General features: G+C 30.6%; 1 pseudogene; it reads left to right on the forward strand.

Moving 5' to 3' along the window:
• Window positions 1–1,354: 1,354 nt before the first annotated feature.
• LOC112469395 lies at window positions 1,355–1,469 on the forward strand (annotated as a pseudogene).
• The last annotated feature ends 6,048 nt before the right edge of the window (window positions 1,470–7,517 follow it).

Consider the following 7,517-nt stretch of genomic DNA (forward strand, 5'->3'; position numbering starts at 1 on the left):
TCCATTGTGTTATATCTTTGAATACAGTTGTAGAAAAATCCAAGACTTGTCTACACTTTTCCCCTTTGGTTATGCAATTGCTTTTCTGCATGAAGGGTTAGAGAATTATTTCTTCATTCTTTAAGTTTAATAATTTTACCAGGATATGACTCAGAATCCATTGTTCTGTAGCAAGGGTTTTTTTTTTTTTTTTTTTTCTGGAAGATGGATTGATCTTTAAAGCATCAAGATCTTTCCTCAAACTTTTTAAAAGTATGAAATATAACAGGTAAAACAGTGTAGATTAGTTGTATGACTTTAAGGAAATTATTTCACCCTAGCATTTCACAATTTCCTTATCTTCACAAAGAAATAATCTGTTCTGACTGAAAATTCTTGAAAGTCCTTACTTTTGTTCTCACAACAGGAAAAAACTTAAACAACTGAAAGCCAACAAATTTTCTTAGATCCATTAGAAAATCGACATCATAAGGCAAACTGCTGCTCCCCAAACTGGAGAGGCAGTGGAATACAGAGAATCACTCTTTACTGGGTATAGAAACTGCTTGAGCCAGTACCATTAGGAACTCTTAAACAGTAGTGACTGATTGCTGGAGGCTGGGGAGAACCAAGTGTTAGGGTAACTCCACGATTTTGTGACTTTTACCTCCAGGACCCCCAGATGGTTCTCACAATGATTAGAGAAAAATCTCTCATGTTTCAATCAGGCGGGAAAGAAAAAGTAACTACTTTGGAAATAATCACTTTAAATGTTCATGGGCTGAATGAAACAGAAAGCAAGTGAATAAAAAATTAAAAAAAACAACAAGACTCCACGATGTTTTCTATAAGAAACTACTTTAAATTCAAAACCACAGATAGATTAAAAGTTAAGGATGGAGAAAACATATTATGCTAACATTAATCAAAAGAATGTTGAGGTAGTTTTATTTTAGAAAAAGACATCAGAGCAAAGAAGATTATCAAGGGTAAAGCAGAACATTATGTAATTGTAAAAGGAGTCAATTCTCCAAAAATACATAATAATCTCAATGTATATTTAGTTAACAACTTAACTTCAAAATGTGAAGCAAAAGCTAATGGAACTACAAGTAGAAAGATATAGATCTACTATTATAGTTGGAAACTTTAATACCCATCTATCAGTAATTGAAAGATACAGTAGGCAGAAAATTAGTATATAAAATAAAATGATAATAATAAAATGTTATGAAGAATTTTATATCCACAAAATTTATCTATTGACTGAATTACCCAACTTCAAGACTTGTTATAAAGCTACAGTAATCAAGACTGTGATATTGGTGACAGAATAGACAAATAGATCAATGGAACAGTCTAAAGAGCCCAGAAAGTCTATGGCCATGCTGCCCTGAATAAGCCTGATCCTGTCTGATCTTGGAAGCTAAGCAGGGTCAGGCCTGGTACTTGGATGGGAGACCATCTAGGAAGACCAGGTGCTGTAGGCGTAAAAAAATAAAAAATAAAGAATTGTAAACTGACAAGGTCCTTGCAATCTGTGAGGTCAAGCAAGGATTGTTTCGCCCCCAAAAATAAAAATTAAAATAAAATAAAAAGCCCAGAAATAGACCCACCCAAATATAGTCAACTAATCTTTGACAAAAATCAAAGGCAATTCAATGGGGAAAGGATAGTCTTGTTAACAAATAGTTCAAGAAAAATTGGACATCTATATGTCGAAAAAATGAATCTAGAGACAGACTTTATACCTTTCACAAAAATTAACTCAAAGTTGATCATAGACCTAAATGCAAAATGCAAAACTATAACACTTTGAGAAGTGACTTTGAATGTGGCAATTAGTTTTTAGGTACAAAACCATAGGTACAAAAACATAGTCTATGAAATAAAAAATTGGTAAGTTGAGCTTTATAAAAATAAAAACTTCTGCTCTGTGAAATAAACTGTTAAAAGAATGAAAAGATTAACCATAGACTGGGAGAAAATATTGTAAAATATATTCCTGATAACGGTATTGTATCCAAAATATACAAAGAACAGTTAAAATTCAAAAATAAGAAAACAGACAACCCAATTAAAAAGTAAACAAAAGATCTGAATTGACATCTCACCAAAGAAGATATACCAGTGGCATATAAGCATATGAAAAATGGTCAACCTCCTTTGTTGTTAAATTATAAATTAAAATAACAGTGAGATACCACTATACACTGATAAGAATGGGTAAAATTATTTTCAAAAGCTGACAATATCAGATGCTGGCAAAAATGTGGAGCAAAAGGAACTCTTATGTATTAATGATGAGAATGCAAATGGTACAGCAACTTCAGAAGACAGTCTGGTAGTTTTCTACAAAACTAAACATAGTCTTACCATGCAATGCAGCAAACATACTAATAGATATTTGCCCAAATGAGTTAAAAAGTTACTAAAAGATATTTGCCCAAATGAGTTAAAAAACCTGTACACAAATATTTAATTCAGAATTGACAAAAACTAGAAGCAATTAAAATGCCCTTTGAAAAGTAAATTGATTTTTTAAAAGCTGTGGTATTTCCTTATATTGATTATTATTCACCACTAGAAAAGAAATGCTCAATAAAGGCTTAAAAAGACATGGAAGAAACAAGTGCATATTGCTCAGTAAAAGAAGACAGTCTGAAAAGGCTACATTCTGTTTGATTCTAACTATATGACATTCTAGAAAAGGCAAAACTCTAGAGACAGAAAAAGGATTAGTGGCTGACAGAAGTTCAGGTAGACAGGGCCAAGAATGAATGGATAGAGTATGGGGGATTTTTAGGGCAGTGAAATGATTCTGTATGATACCATATTGATGCATATGTGACATTATGTATTTGTCAAACCCATCGAATGCATAACACAAAGAATGAACCCTAAATTAAACTATGGATTTTAGTTAATAATAATGTATCAATATAATTTAGCCAATTGTAGCAAATGTTCAATTCTAATGCAAGATGATAATAGTAGAGGAAGTTATGAGCAAGGGAATGGGGACATATGGGTTCTTGCTATACTTTCTGTTCCATTTCTTATAGGCCTAAAGCTATTGAAAAAAAATCTATTAATTTTTAAAAGTATATAATATATGTGTGTAGCCTAAGTACACATTCCTGTAACCACAATCTGTGTCAGATAGAGTCATTGTACAGCCAGATGGAAGTCTAGAATTGACATGTGACTACAATAAGAAGGAAACACAATAGGTAGAGGTGTATAGGTGCCATTTAAAATCAGAACGTCCTGGAACCTGGGATAGCTTATGCACATTATTGAGGACTGTGTAGATCCATGATTTCATCTGGTTTAACCAGCTGCATGGCCTGTTTTTGTCACATGATCAGCGGAATATAAAAGACCTAACTGTTGAATTTTGGTTTTATATGGTTTCTCAAGAAACTATAATTTCTTGCTCCTATTTTGGTGGTTCATACTGCAAAAGCAAAATGTATCTTGGGTTACTAAGGATGGACTTTATGAACTGTGCCTGAAAGTCTAGTACCTTGATGATCACTCATATTTTCCTCTCATGCTGTACCATATCCTTTACCTTCATTAAAGGCTTACTTGTAGTACCACTATTTGAGCCCTCTGAATCCTTTTAATTATCTAAGTTAAGTCACAGTAAATTGATAACACTCTAGAATAAATAAGTATGTTTCTTTTCAATTAAAAATCCTCTCTCCCTAAAGTAAAACACAACCGTGATTTTTATGATAATCCTGCCCTTGCTTTCCGTATTAATCCCTAAACATTATTTAGTTTTACTTCCTTTGACATTTATGCTTCTTTCACTCAATGTTATATTATTAGTATTCACTCATTGCATAGCTGTTTTAATATGTCATTTTATGAATATTCCAGTTTAACTATTCTACTCTTAAAAGATATGGGTTATTTCTAATTTGAGAATATTATGATAAAACATGCCCTGAACATTCTTGTTCATGTCTCCTAATGTACGTATGCATGCACAGCTTTGCTAGACAATGACAGTTTTCCAAAGTGGCTGTATCAGTTTATATTCCCATTGTGTTCCCATTGCTTCATATCATCTCAAATATTTGATACTATTAGACTTAATTTTCTCCATCCTGGCAGACGTGTAGTGGTATCCCATTGTGATTTTAAAAGCATTTCCCTGGTTATAGGAGAATCTGTCATCTTTTTTCTTTTTTTCTTTTTAGCTATTTAGTTTTCCTCCTTCTAAAGTCCCTAAACAAGTCTCCATTTTCTCATTGGGGTGCCTGTCTCTTTCTCACTGATTTGTAAGAGGGCTTTAGATATTAAACCACATCTCTGTAATATGTGTAGCACATATTCATCTGTCACTTTGCAGCTGTAACTGTCTGCACCAACAATTTTTCATTGTGTTTTCTTTTGCCCCCTTGTTTAATGATCTCTTATAGTAAAGAGGGATTCTTAATATTAATGTTAAATTTATAAATCATTTTTATAATTAATATTTTTAAGTCTTCATATAGAAATTATACATAAAGGTCATGCAGATATTCTCTTATAAAAAGTTTTATTTAATTCCCCTGAAGTGATTATTTACCTACATTTTTACATATGGTTTACCAGCTGTCTGATACCATTTCACAATTTGTGAATAAGACAAATACATATATATTCCTGGATTTTCCTTTGTTCCATGGTCTAGTTTTTAATCTTTATGAAAACATGATTCTCTTGGATTTTTTTTAGCCTTTTGTCATTTTGTGTATTATATCTGTAAATAATTGCTTTTCATTCTATATGATGTGTGTGTTTTTTTTAACTCACCAATTGACATTATACGAAATCATTCTTATATGGATTCTTTATCTATTGTTTTTTTGTTTCTAGTTTCTTTGTATATTTTTTCTGTATTCATTTTTTTTTGTAATTTTTCCTCTGTATCATTTGATTTTTCAGTTGTGTTTATTCTATTACTCATTTACAAATAATTTTTCATTTTTCCAGTGATGATTAATCCACAATATTTCTCTCTTCTCATATCATTTTCTTGTTCTTTCATTTTATATTTGAACTATTATAGTTTTCTAAAAATAATGTTTCATTATTAAATAGCCCTCTGATAGGAAGATAGAGTATTTTCTTCTGTTTATAATCTTATTTCTTTTACTTCTATACTAACTCTTTTCATGCTGGCTTTCTTTTTTTTTTTTTTAATTTCTCACTTTTCCTTTTTTTAAAAAAACTTATTCTATTTAGTATATTTAGTATACTTACCTACTTTCCATGATTATTTTTTAAATCTCATACTTAATATATATTGCTCTGTTCAGGCCTTTTACATGATCTGTTACTGCAGATGACTTCTTACTTCCTTTCACATGGTGTCTGAGACTGTTTTCTGAGCTCTAGTATGATGGCTGAGCATTCCTAAATATACTTCCACTTTCTGAATACAAGGCATATTGGAAAAAACATATCAGAGGCTACAGAGTCCTGTCTTCATTGAATAAAATACTTAGTCTGGTCTATCACTCAAAGATTCAGTTGGATTTCTTTCATTTTTATTTCCCTTAGCATTATTTTCTATTATTCCAAAATAAAACAAAGAAAAATACAAACTCACCTATCTCGTCTACTCCCAACATTGGTCTCTAATAAATTTTCTCAGTTTCAGTATTTTCTATTGATCTAATAAGTTTTCTCAGTTTCAGTATTTTCAATCCTCTAACCCTATCTTTTCTTTTGATCAGTATGTGTTTAAATCCATACATTAAATTCTGAATATTAAATAATGTTTTAGTTTTAGAATGTTCACATACTTTTTAAATAAATTCCAAATTTCTATTAAAATCCTTAATCTTTTCTTCCATTTTATCCCTCTTTTCCTCAATTTTCTTTAACACAGTTAATCACAGTTGTTTAAAATATCTGGATCTGCTAATGTCAATATCTGGATAAGTTGTGAGTCTGCATCTATTGTGTGCCTTTTCTCTCAATTATTGGGCCTAGTTACTTTCATTTTCACATATCTAATAATTTTTTATAGAATACTGAACACTATGTATAAACAAAGTAGAGGCTGTAAGTGACATCTTTTATCAGAGAGGGTTCCCTTTTTATATTATACAGACAATGTGACAGGTTGATCACTTCAATCAATCTCAATCTGATAAGAAATTGAAATGGGATAGAGCTAAATAGTAATATCAGTAACAGTCACTCTATTATGCTTAATCCCTGATCCTCAGGTGTGGCCCTACTGCATAACTGACAGGAAGCCTAGAGACCTCTAGTTAACATCCAAAAGAATGTGGGAGATCTAGCTCTGAATTTTCTATCTCAAAATGCCCTGATTGCTAACCATTTTTTTTTCCCCTAATCATTTCAAGATTTCTGCAGAAGTTCTAGCTCTGCCTTTTAGAAATGGTTGCCTTAGTTCCCTAACTCCTTGGTAGCACTGGATTCAGCAAATAACCCAAGAGGGAAATTAGCTTTACATTTGAGTCCCTTCAAATTTCCTTGTTGTCACAGCAGTCATTTATGGCCCTATGTGTATAACCTACACCATAGCAAATATCACAACAACTTGTTATTCAATAATTTCTTTTTGTCTCTTGATTAAGCTGTAAATTTGAAGGCAGAGACTATGATATTTTTCTTTATATTTTCAGAATACTGAGCATAAGGTAGGCATTTGATAAATATTTGTTGATGAATAAAAAATATATAATCTTTATAATAATTTTTCATTTTTTACATATTTTTAATCAAACCATTTTATTGGCCTTGTAAGTGTAGCTAATCAATTAGATTTATTACTTAGTTTATTCTTTGTCATTATAGGTAATTCTGTAAATTTTTATGTTTATTTATGTGGTTATTATTCTCCTCTTTTGAATTAGTCCAGGGATATAAATCAGAGTTAAAGCATATATAATACTTTTGCAAAAAAAGACAATAATAACAGCAGTTTTGTCACTGAAGTAATAATAGATATTTTTATTTATATTTTATTACTCATTTAGTATATAATTGTCTCTAGTAAACTTATTTTCATTTCTTTTAAATCTATTGATAAATCTTCATAATATTTTAATATCTTTGAAATATAGAGTCATTTTAACTTATTAATTCAAAGCTTATTTTATTTAATACATATTTATAATGATCGAATTTCTGAAAAATAGAATATATGATACTCTACAAAGAAATGAAAAAGATACACTAATCTCATACCCTTTATAATACCTTCCTAATTTAAGCTATAATTTGAATCCTGAATGCTCAAGAAAAAATGAGTGAAACACCCTTAAGAGTATCAATCTACTGACTTAAAAGGTTAATGAAAAAAATGATCATTTCCAATTTATATAAATGCCATTGAAAGCACACAAAAAAAGAGTAGCATTCAGGGTGATTACTTCCATTATATACAATGTGCTCTCAATGCTTTTCTTTTATTAGGATTATAGTTTTCATTAGTAGTTCATTTCTAGAAATGATAGTGCTTTAGTAAAGTGGAAAAACTGAACAAAAACATCTGAAAGCCG

This window comes from Pteropus alecto, unplaced genomic scaffold (assembly GCF_000325575.1).
Source record: "Pteropus alecto unplaced genomic scaffold, ASM32557v1 scaffold146, whole genome shotgun sequence".
NCBI lineage: Eukaryota > Metazoa > Chordata > Mammalia > Chiroptera > Pteropodidae > Pteropus > Pteropus alecto.